This window comes from Lissotriton helveticus, chromosome 11 (assembly GCF_964261635.1).
Source record: "Lissotriton helveticus chromosome 11, aLisHel1.1, whole genome shotgun sequence".
Lineage (NCBI taxonomy): Eukaryota > Metazoa > Chordata > Amphibia > Caudata > Salamandridae > Lissotriton > Lissotriton helveticus.
In genome coordinates this window covers 435,254,509-435,267,187 of record NC_136072.1, presented here as the reverse complement: position 1 = coordinate 435,267,187, position 12,679 = coordinate 435,254,509, and the positions used below count along the sequence as shown (strand labels likewise).

The 12,679-nt window shown below is 48.5% G+C and overlaps 1 protein-coding gene across 8 annotated transcripts in view; it reads right to left on the bottom strand.

Moving 5' to 3' along the window:
• Window positions 1–12,679, bottom strand: part of MFF (mitochondrial fission factor) — a 222,544-nt gene that overhangs the window by 92,790 nt on the left and 117,075 nt on the right. The gene's annotated exons all lie outside the window — the stretch shown is intronic.

The following is a 12,679-nucleotide window of genomic DNA, read 5'->3' as shown; positions in this document are numbered from 1 at the left end:
AATAAAATTTGGTGAGAGCACACTGCCAAAAAGGTCCTGTAGTAAAGTTTCCACGTAGTCTTCCATCCTCGGGATGTTGGTGGAGTCGGGCAGGGCAGTGACACGGATGTTGCCCCTTCTGGAGCGCGCCTCCAAATCCTCATTCTTGGCCCTAATCAGTTCCAACACCCTGTCAATCAATCAATCAAGAAATTTGTAAAGCGCGCTACTTACCCGCTAGGGTCTCAAGGCGCTGGGTGGGGAGAGGGGGGGGGGGGGGGGGAGCTGCAGCTAGTGGTCGAAGAGCCAGGTCTTGAGCAGTCTTCTGAATGCCGGCAGGTCTGTGGTCTGTCGTAGGGGGAGGGGCAGGGCGTACCAGGTCTTGGCGGCGCATTGGGAGAAGGATCTGCCCCCGGAGGTGTTTTTGTGGATGCGTGGGACGGCGGCCAGGGAAAGGTCGGCGGAGCGGAGTATCCTGTTGGGTACGTAGAAGGACAGTCTGCTGTTGAGATAGGCTGGGCCGGTCTTGTGGAGTGCTTTGTGTGCGTGGATCATGAGTTTGAAAGTGATTCTGTTGTCAACGGGGAGCCAGTGTAGGACTCTCAGGTGAGTGGTGATGTGGTCTCTGCGTGGGACGTCTAGGACCAGGCGTGCGAAGGCGTTCTGGATTCTTTGGAGTCTGCTGATTAGTTTGGACGGGGCTCCGGCGTAGAGGGCGTTTCCGTAGTCGGGTCGGCTGCTGATGAGGGCGTGGGTGACTGTTTTCCGTGTGTTTGTCGGGATCCATCTGTAGATCTTGCAGAGCATGCGGAGGGTGTGGAAGCATGAGGAGGAGACTGCGTTGACTTGGTTGGTCCTGCTGAGCATAGAGTTGAGGATGACCCCTAGGTTGCGTGCGTGGTTGGTCGGTGCTGGGTGGGGTTCCCAGGGATGGAGGCCACCAGGAGTCGTCCCACGCCGAGGGGTTGGGCCCGAGGATGAGGATCTCCGACTTGTCTGTGTTCAGCTGGAGCCTGCTTGCCTCCATCCAGTCGGCGACGCCCTTTATACTCTGGTGCAGGTTGGATTTGGCGATGAGGGTGTCGTTGGCGTAGGAGATTATGTTGAGGTTGTGTAGTCTGGCGATGCGAGCGAGGGGAGCCATGTAGACGTTGAACAGCGTCGGGCTGAGGGAGGATCCCTGCGGGACGCCGCAGATGGTTTTGGTGGTACCGGATTGGAACGGGGGGAGGAGGACTCTCTGGGTTCTGTCGGTGAGGAAGGAGGTGGTCCAATCCAGGGCTTTGTCTCGGATCCCTGCGTCGAAGAGGCTTGTGCGAAGTGTGTGGTGGCAGACGGTGTCGAAGGCGGCGGGGAGGTCCAAGATTATGAGGGCTGCTGTCTCGCCGTTGTCAAGGAGGATTCTGATGTCATCTGTGGCGGCGATGAGGGCGGTCTCAGTGCTGTGGTTGCTGCGGAAGCCAGACTGGGAGGGGTCCAAGATGCTGTTGTCTTCTAGGTAGCGGGTGAGCTGGGTGTTGACTGTCTTTTCGATCACTTTTGCTGGAAACGGGAGCAGGGAGATGGGCCGGAAGTTCTTGAGGTCGCTTGGGTCTGCCTTGGGCTTTTTTAGTAGGGCGTTGATCTCGGCATGCTTCCAGCTCTCAGGCAGAGTGGCGGTTTCGAAGGAGAGGTTGATGAGTTTACTCAGGTGGGGTGCGATGAGGCTGTTGGCTTTGTTGGCGATGTGGTGGGGGAGAGGGTCCGAAGGGGAGCCTGAGTGGATGGTGCTCATGGTCTTGATTATGTCTTCAGTACTCACGTTGGTCCATGTCATCAGAAGGTCGTGGTCGGTGGGGTTGGGTGTGTTGGTCGTAGTGGGGTTCGTTGGGTTCATCTCGGGGTTGAAGCTGTTGTGGATGTTGGTGATTTTGTGGTGGAAGAAGGCGGTGAGGGTGTCGCACAGAGCTTGCGACGGCGGGATGTCGTTGGTGCAGGAGCTGGGACTGGAGAGTTCCTTCACGATGTTGAAGAGCTCTTTGCTGTTGTGTGCGTTATTGTCGAGGCGGTCTTTGAATGAGGCTCTTTTGGTGGTCCTGATGAGGCGGTGATGGTTGCGACTGGCGTCTTTGTGGGCTGCGTGGTTGGCGGGTGTTCTATCGCTGAGCCAGATGTTTTAGATTTTCCGGCAGGTGCGCTTGGAGGCCAGGAGCTCCGGGGTGAACCAGCTGGCTTTCTGGCTGGTGTCTCTGTCGGCGGGTAGTCGCACTGGTGCTATGGAGTTGGCGCAGTTTTCCATCCAGAGCCTGAGGGTGCGGGCCCCCTCATCTGGGTCGGTGGGGCTGGTCTGTGGGTTGATTGCGAGGTGATCTTCCAGTAATTCCTTGGTTACTTTGCCCCAGCGTCGGCGGGGGATCTGTGGGGTGCGGTGGTGAGTGACGGGTTTCTGGAAGGTAAAGTGGATGCAGTGGTGGTCGGTCCAGGTGAGCTCGGAGGCGTGGCCGAAGGAGACGTGTGGGCTGGAGGAGAAGATGGCATCGAGCATGTGGCCGGCGGTGTGGGTCGGGGTTGTGACGATCTGTTTCAGTCCGAGGGTGGCGAGGTTGTCGACCAGGGTGGAGGAGTTGCTGTCGTCGTCGTTTTCCAGGTGGAAGTTCAGATCGCCCAGTAGGATGTAGTTGGCGGAGGTCAATGCGTGCGTGCTGATGAAGTCGGCGATGGAGTTGCAGAATTGGGGGCGTAGGCCAGGTGGTCTGTAGACGAGGGTGCCTCGGAGGGTGGTCTTGGGGTCCGTGTGGATCTTGAAGTGCATGTGTTCGGCGGTGGTGATGGTGTCGTCGGTGTTAGTGGAGACTTTGATGGTGTTCTTGTGGATGATGGCGATTCCTCCTCCGACTCCGTTGGCGCTGTCTCTGCGGGAGATCTTGTATCCGTCCGGGATGGCCATTGCGATGTCTGGGGTGGAGGTTTCGTTCAGCCAGGTCTCCGTCAGGAAGGCGATGTCTGGTGATGTGGTGGTGAGTAGGTCCCAGAGCTCGACGGAGTGCTTGCGTGCGGAGCGGGTGTTGAGCAGGATGCATCGCAGTTGGTTGGATCCCGTTGCTGTTGGTACTTTGGCGTCGTTGGTGCAGGTGAAGGTGCAGTTTCGGCAGGTGAAAGGGCCGTGGGTGCGCTTGCGGGTGGCTTTGTAGCAGTTGGAGGGCCGTCCATGGTTGAGTTCGGCGAGGGTGTTGGCGTCGTAGTGGAGTATTGCTTAGTCGCTAGCGTGGGGGCCAGGGATTCTGGCGCTGGGCACGGTCCAGGCGCGGAACGGGCGCAGACGGGTTTGCCTTAGGCGCGCCCGCTGCGCGGCCGCCATATAAGGGGAAGGTGGGGAGGGAGGGTCAGCTGGGAGGCGGGAAACAGGGCAGCGAATGGGCACGGGGGGGCGGGGCTGCAGGGGAGGCAGCGGCGGGAAGGAAAACGGTGGGAAAAAACGGCAAAGAAACAGCGGAGGAAGAGCGAGGCCAGGGAACCAGGCAGGCCCGCTCGGCGGCAGGGGGCAGCAGGCAAGGCTGGCAGGCAGACGGGGCACACGGAGAAAAGGGTCACAGGCAGACGGGGTACAGGGAAGCAAGGGGTAAGGGCACAGGCACTCAGGGAGTGAAGGCGGCAGTGGAGGCGGCGAGGGGAGCCGCAGGCAGCAGAGGAGAGGTGGCAAGGCAAGGCTGGCACAGGAGTTGGTGGCGTTGCAGCGGAGGGGGGAGCGACCTACTAGAAGGTCAAGGGTCGCTGTCCATCTTGAGCAGCTGTTGTTTGTCCGTCGTTGCGGCGTCTTCTACCTCAGACACCCTTGTCTCCAACTGCACTATCTGTGTATAATGCGTGTCCACTCTCACCTTCACCTGGTCGAGGCAAGCAGTCAGACGGTCAAGTTTGGAGTGTATCGGGCCGAGGCTGGATTTGACTTCCAGCAGGAGCGCCTTCAAATAGTCATCAAGCGCCGTAGTGGGATCAGTTTGGGTGGACTGCTCCTCTGCTCCTTGTGCGGGCTCCTCCCGTCTGGTGAGGTTGCCAAACAAAAGCTTAGTCTGCTTCGCGTCTGCCTTACCCATGATGCTGGACCCGGTGGGGGAGGCGGGAGGGAAGAAGAGGATGGCGCCCCACACCCATGGAACGATAGTGCCCAGTGAGCCTTCACGTCAGGCCAAGCACAGGCACCAATAAGACACCACTACGGCGCTGGTGTCAGGGATTTCACTCTCCTTGTCTCTTCGTGGCGAGTAGATGCGCAGGTAACGGAGAAGACTGTTTTGGGTGCTCCACGCAACAGTTGGTGGAGGGTCAGTAGTAGGTAAGTATGGCCACGGCGGCCGAGAGCAAACACAGGTGCACAATCCACCTCCAGTAGATCGTCAGGTCGTTAGTGCCTGAGAGAGGGTGGTGGGTGCTCTTCTAACGTGAATTGCTGTCAACCAGTCATTCCGATGAGGTCTGCTAGGATCGCCAAGGGACCCCTGGTTCATCACTGAGCGCGTGGTTGCGAGGGCTGTAGTCGATGGGGTAGCAGCGCGCCGCAGGCTCGCCTAGCGCACAGCCAGGCAGGCTCCCCAGGAGTCGCGGTGCAGGCTGATCGAGTAAGGCCCACTGGGCCGTAGATCCAGCCAATTTCAGGGTGAGGCTCCCTTGGTAGTAGGCAACGGGGGCGCAGAACGGCGACTCGTGGCCAGCGTGCACACGACGTTTCCTGAGCCCACGCCCGGGTCCTGCCAGCCCAGCAAGAGCTCTTTGTGAGAAAGCACCCACGGCGGGTGCACCACGAGCAAGGAGGCAAGAGGGGCACTACTCCCCTGTCGCGGGGCCCACGCAGACACACCAAAAGACGGGAGGAGAGATCCCTCTCCCCAACAGGCCCCGTCCGCGCGGCCACCATGGTGAAACGCCAGTGCCCCTACCTCGCCCGCAGTCCCCAACCGCCGCGAGAAGCGCCACTCACTTGGGCCTTGTAGCGTGCTTTGGAGGCAGCGCAGTCTCGCACCTCCCGTCAGCATGATCCTCAGGTCCCTCCGCAGCGAAGCCCACACTGCCGGAGCGCCTCCAAGCAATGCAGGTGTCAACGTTGCAGCATGTCACTCCAGTGCCGCAGGGGCCACTCGTCCCACCATCTCAAGCCACAAGGCCAAGGTCGCCATGTTAAGTCTCCGGCCCTGAAGCCCCTGTGAAGCGCGTCTCCGCAGCAACGCGGAGTATGGGGAAATGGAGCAAACGCCGCAGTCTTCAGGGTGGAGGCACCACACAGCTTAGAAATAGGGGGTCCAGGGAGCCCCCAGTTCACAGGATACTGACGGATGAAAGGCTTAGCTGGCAGAGCCCACTCAAGGTGCGGCCATCTTGCAGCAGGCTAAGCTATGCCCCCTCTCTATATTATACTTGATCCACGGTCCTATGCCAAAAATACCAACAGACTGTAAGGTCTCAGTGGCGACCGAAGGATTCCGCTACCTGGGAATCTTCATCAACCCCGATCCACTTTTCTTTTACAACATTAACCTACAGGGCTCACTGACCCACCTGCATGCCGTGTGCAACACTGGCAGGCCCTCCCCTGACCCTTCTGGGACATGCAGCTCTTTTCAAAATGTTGGCGTTGCCTCGTTTTCTGTATGTATTGCAAAATGTCCCCTTCAAGGTCCCAGACGCATATTTCATTAACATCGAGAGTGTGGTGAGGAATCTGCTGTGGGATGGGAAGACAACTCGCATCGCAACGCAAAAATTGGTGAGAGGATAGTACGATGGTAGTGGGATCTCCCTGCTGGACCTTGAACAATATTACTGAGCGTCCCAACTGGCAGTATTTAATCAGTGGGTCCACGGCCCGCAAACCGAGCCGAGCTATCAAACTGACAAATGGCTAATGGGCCAGGGTGGATACCGTAGAGCCCTCTACACTAGTCCCAAGCACCAACACTTCACTGGCCCCACGGCCCAAACCATAGCAATCTGGCACCTAGTTAATAAAAAACTAGGCTGGCACATGAACATAACGCAAACAACTCCACTTTGGGAGTCAGAACAGCTTGGTTGACTGAGCTCTTGCCCTGGATTTGATAGATGGGACATGATTGGCATCTCATCAGTGGGAGATCTGTGGAAAAGAGACGGGTTGATATCATTTGCTACACTGCAGGCAGAATATCAACTGGCACATTCCGAAACCTTTAGGTATTTACAAATTAACCCCACCCTCAAAGCTGCTTTTCCCGATGAGGAGGTTCTCTCGGAGGCATCTCCACTAAAGGACAGGTTGCTACTTGACCCAATGACCCAGAAAGCAATGTCCTTAACCTATCAGAAACTGATCAACAACTAACAGGACCCACTCATATGCCTTAGACAACAAAGGGAAGCAGATGTGGGTGACCTAGCGGATGGGGGATGGCAAGATGCGTTCTCCTCCCCACGCCATTACCATGAGACTGAAGTTGATTCAAATTAAACTCCTGCACAGAGCTAATCTCTCAGAGGTAACTCTGGTCAAAATGGGGAAAAGAAGAGATACAGAATGTCCCCGGCATTGTACCCAAGAGGGAACCTTCTTTCACATGCTCTGGGGCTTCCCCGCTATCAGACCATTCTGGGAGGGAGTCATGTCCAAACTGGAAGAGGTGGGGGGGAATTACCATCTCCCCGCTGCTCAGGATACTTAATATATGGAAGGCTACTGATCTAACCCGCACTGGGCAATCCTGGGCCTCCTTGGGGTTGACACTAACCAAAAGTAACATTGCTAAAAAATGGGGTGTAGGGGACATACCATCAATGTGGAAGTGGGAAACAAACACGGAAAGATTCACAATAGCGTAAAAAGACGTCTTCAAAAATAGAGGATTCCCGAAAAAATGGCTCCGAAAATAGACCTCATGGAATGTGTATAGGGGCGATATCTGTATGTCTCCCACAGTAGAAGTGCACAGGGGAAGGGGAGGGGGTGGCTCGACCACAGGTATGAAGGGGAATAAGCAATATAAAATTATCTGTAATCAAGAACTTAAGGATACTTAATGTAATGTTCATTACCTCTCGACTCTGAGATCTACTGTACTACCTGCTGTAAAGTTTAGCTTTTCTTTGGTTTTTCTTTCTAATCAAAAGTGTTAACACACAGAAATAGCTACGCTGTAATGAAGTGGTGAGGGGCAGGGAGGCCTCCTTCCAGCTACACAGCTTCCAATTGTGCACGATCCTTGACCTTATGACCGACCAATGAGTAGCACCTGAGGTACTTAGTCCTGGCAAGCTGTCAGCAATAGGCCTATCCTCCAGTGCTAATCCATCACGCTCCACACACTCTTTCAGCTGGAACCTGATTCTGTTCACATTCCCTGACCACTGGTTGCCTTCCGTAGACTTCTAGAGAAGGGGTTGCTCACCTTCCCTGGGACACAATGTAGCAGTCGCAGCGCAGGCACAGTCCACCCTACATACCACCTCTGAGGGTGAGATAAATGTTGCAGCTAAAGCCTCCAATGTACAGGGGAGTCTCATAGAAGCTACTGAGGCTCAACAAGCTGCTGGTGGGCTCACAGTCCCTGCAGAGCTTTCACCTGCAGTCGCCGCTATTGCACTGAAAACATAAGAAGAAAAGTGACTTTAAGATCACCAGTATTACCTTCCACCAACACAGGCCTCAACACGGAGATCTATGATGACCTTGATGTATAACTGTAGGTAGTGCCCACGTGAATTAATGGCGAGTAGTGCACCTCTGTAAGTGTAGGTAGAGCACCGTGTCTTGGAGTGCAGCACAATTAAGTCAGACCTAAATGCATTGCCAAAGCTTGTTTTCAATTTGGATATAGAATTGGTTGAGTTGACCACTGTCTACACCTCCTTAGATACGCTTAGGTTTATTAATCTAGAACAGATGGTTCATAATCACTACTAAGCGGATCCTAGGGAGCCACTGTTTTATGTCATTTCAGTGACCCACACTCCCTAGGGAATATAGGTAGGCCTTGCCACATATATCGCTAAGATAGGTAGGCACCACAACTGAATGAATGAAAGACTTATAAGCGCACATTTACCCATAGACCTCTTAAAGCTACAAATGAATACATGAATCTGAGAGAAAAAACTAGGGCAGTGCTAATGAAACTGGAGTATTTTCAGAGCTTTACAAAATGAAATGAGGTTAGTTAAGCCGATAACAGAAACAGACAAACAGTCCCTTCGTTTTAAAGAAAAAACTGAAAAGGCTCTGCCTCCAAGATTAGCATTTTTAAAAATGGGACTGCTGCCTTAATGTGCCACGTCGAATAAAGTGGACATAAGGCCAAATGCAATGAAATTCAAGGTTGAATTGCAGGAGAATCAGCATCATAAAATACTGATTAAGCAGGCACAGGGATTTAAATTCAATGTATTTTTTCCAATGGCAACCAGTACAATTTGCAGCAGGCTTTCATTACATTACTGAACCCGCCCGCTCAGAAATCAGCCTTACTGCCACATTGAGCATCAGATGCAGTTTTGGTGATGGACTAGGCAGTAGGCCAACTGTACCAGTCATTAGAAAAATCCAGTCTGGACAAAACCGAAGCACCTATCGATATGGCTCTCAATTTATGGGGATCGGGAGGAGAACTTTTTCTGAAGTCTTAGCTAGAAAAAACAAGCAGGGACAACTGAACTGGCTTAATTTTCCAAAAAGGATTCCTTGTCAAAAACCATCACTCCAAACACTATTTAGCCACATATTACCATCTCTGGATGTCTTCATACAGTTTTAACATGTTAGCACTGTTCTGTCTTTTAATGGCCAGGAAACAAAATCGAAGAAAATGCTGGATCTCTTCCGGAGGGTGGTCAAGTCTGAAGATGCGCTGAGTGTTATTGGCTTATGACATATAGTCTAAGCTAAATGAGCTGAAGATGTTAACTGGATGCCTCGTGCAGATGTTAAACAAAATGGGTGACCGTGCAGATTCCTGTGTGATTCTGCACTTGACTGAGAAAGAATTGGTTAGACAGGTGGAGAGAGCAGGAGAGTATCCAGAGACAAAGATAGAAATATCCCTCATGCTGGATACTTATTTTATCAGAAAGTTTGAGATTGAGGTCTCAGAGCATGGCTTTTTTTGGACCTCCTGATTCTGTTGAGAATTGGAAATTATAGATGAGCAGTGGCTTGAGAAGGAGGTTGAGGCAGAAACGGACGTCAAGACTCACGTAAGCTTCTTTATCAGGAATCTGGGCTGTCTCAATGCACTCAATAACTTCCGCTAGCAGCAAGAAGCACTACCAACTCTCACCAATTCAGACAGCAGGATCAGTGCCTACGTCTACCAAAGTATGTCCTCTTGTTGTAAGGTAAACTTTAAAATTCATCTACTGAATATTTCCCTGAACCCGATGGTTCGTATAGAAAGCTTGGATATAGATTAAATACAGTCAACTGGAGCATTACAGAATGTGCCAGTAGAGGCAATGGGGCTGGTGCTGAATACATTGGCATTAGTTCAATAGGTCCATGAGGAGACAGACCCTTGTTATAGTAACAGTGCTGTACTAAATGTTAAGAATCAAAGGCATTTTGCCCTAGATGCTAGAGTTCAGGTAGCGACAACCTGAAAAGAAAAAATGGGGTCAAGTCCAGTATCTCAAACTTATTTTCGACACTATTACCAGTTGTCAAAATTATGATTTTTTATTACTTAAGTCTTTTAATTAGAATTTTAATGAATGACAGTTTATCGTATGATTAATAAGCAAATATAACTTTTTCTTCATTTGATATATCGCACCCTCCACCTTATTACAACTTCAAATTTTCTTATGTCACCCTCACAATAGAGCTGCAAAATCCTGTAACCATTCTGCAACTCTTCAGACTAGACCGAACCACAACTAGACACTTCAACCTTTAATTCTTTCATTATGCTTGACTTAATAAACAAATAATTACAATCTTTACCAGCTGCCAAGCAAAGGTAATAACTTTAGTTTGAACAAATTATAAAGTCCTTCTACACAGTAAAATGTGGTGGTTACTCACAAACACAAGGGAACACATCTATCATAAAAAACAAAAAAAGTCATTACTTTTAGGTGCACACCAACATTTGCAATGCCATTGTGATTCATTTAGAGAGTGATAGAAGAATTTGTTTAGAAAGATGGCCCCACTATTTTTAAATACAGAATTTCAAATAAGTAAATCCAAAGTAATTAAATAAAAAAATAGGGAATTAAGGACATTATGAATTATCTTCGCTTTAGAATCAATAATTAAACAAGTAGAAACACACCCCCACATGCATCAATCTAGGATTTTGCATTTCTTAAATAGCGAAAATTAAGGAATCGCTATTTAGGAAATGCAAAATCCTATGCATCAAGAAATCCTAAAAGTTTTTAGGATTTCTTAATTTTCGGAAATTGCGATTCCTTAATTGCGAATCACAATTAAGGAATGACATTACATTGATTCCTATGGGCCTAGAGGCCCATAGGAATCAATGCCGTTTTGCATTATTTTTTTTTGCACTCGCAATTTGTTGATGCATTGCAAGGGTGCAGAGGGGGGTCCAAAGGACCCCCCCCTGCACCCCTGAAATGTATTTTCAAGTGCATGTTTCACACACACATGTCCTAAGGACATGTGTGTCTGTAACATGCAAGTTTAAAAAATGCATTATTTTGCTTTTTTTAAAATGTTCGCAAATTAACACGAGGGTCAACCTCGTGTTAATTTACACTTCCAATTTCAAAATTCGCTATTTTTTACAAATTGATGCATTGCATTTAAGGAATCGCACAAATGCGATTCCTTAATTGCATTTGCATTTTTAAGAAATGCAAAAAATAGCGAATTGGTTCATGCATCCCAAAAACGTATTTAGGAAGTGCAAACGGCCGAATTGACCGATTCGCACCGTTTGCACTTCCTAAATAGGTTGATGCATGTGGGGGACAGTTTCCACAGTGAAAGGTAAAATCAAAAATCACCATAAAATAAAGGCCAACTTCAGATATCCAAACAGGAGGCAGGAATTTATAATAAACACATTCTTCAGTTGCTATTTCAGACTAATCTCCAGTTTTGAAAGTTCGTCTCAAGCAGGTGCTCCCGGAGACTGTCCCCTGCAGAGCTCTCAAAGCAAATACAGAGGACCCAATGTGGAAGTTGGTAGGAGAAGCTAATTGAGTTAAACATGTGTTCCCAAGTCATAAAAGGAAAAATAACCCAAATAAAATAACTGCTTGTTCGGCATGATCAGTGGTTAAACCTGATTGTAGTTTAGTATTTTGTACTTTAAATACGAAAGGCCCTTTTGATTTAGCGCAAACTTGTTATTCGTATAAAATTAAATATACACAGAGCAGGCAAGTTACATCTTCAGCCTTGATAAATAATTTCAGACTTTAACAGCATTAAAATCTACCACAGCTAGTAATACGTGGATTGATTGCAGGAATATAAAAAGCATGCATTACTGGGAAGCAAAGAGCAGATTAATGTGCAATTCTTATCACATTCTTGGAACGTATTAAAACAAAATCAAGGACATGCTCTTAAACATTTTTGATTATTAACAAGGCTACAATGAAGGCAAAAATGAAGAATGCAATTGGATTAACAAGGTTAAAAACGTCTCTTAAGATCATGCAAATGAAGCCTCATCCAAAATTCACTTTCTCTTAACAGTGTATGTGTTTCATTTATCCAGTAATTGTTTTCTACATTCCCCCTCCCCCCAACAAAAAAGAGGTGTTTCAGGTATAAAGGTGTAACTATACAATTTAGGCCTGGAGTCTTGCCCCTTGGAAATAGTGTATATTAATGTTCTTAAAATATTGGCAATTGGAATTGTATGACAATTTTAATTAATATACTTGAAAATTATGAATAAAATTGTAATCAAAATGAATAAACTACCAGGCATGTATACATTAAACTAAGATCGTATGGGTTATCAAATCACAATCATATAACCAGTTATGTAAATGTACGTCTAAAGCCACTATTTTGCATATGCTTTTCAAAGTTATTTGCCTATACATTCTCATGCCCTCCTACGAGATCTATCTGTGACACTATATATATTTTTGGGAAATCAAAATGGTTTAATAAATAAACATTATCTTCCATATATCTAAAAGGATATATTTTGGGCAAGTACTGTTTGCAATACCCTATCACTATGGATCATAATCAAGTATTTTAATAACCTAATCGAAGTGAACTCAGATAACGAAAGAAAATATTTACTGAACTGTATTCTGAAATGTAAAGAAACTAAATGCAAGGAAATGGTGTTCAGCAAAAACCAAAAATTGAAATCTATTTAGAACACTATGGGCCTGAACTAGAGGTTGGCAGATGGGTTACTCTGTGATGGATATCCCTTCAGCCTTATTACAAGTGCCAAGGATGTGATACACTTGTAATAGGGCGATCATCATGATTGTGACGGATTGACTGTCAGCCAAACTATAGAAAAGCCCCTATGATTTTTTTATTGTTTATAAGGAGACTGTCTCACATTGTGTGCATTGCCATATCTCAGAAGTTCCTCGCACGTAACATGTGTCAAAAAAAGCAAAATAATTCCTACATAAAATTAAGTTTTTAAGCATTACTGTCGGAAGTATGTGTGGATTTCCTTTCTGTCCCAGTAACTGCTAAATTCAAAATTAACTATGGATTAACTGAAAAAGGAATAACACCAGCGTT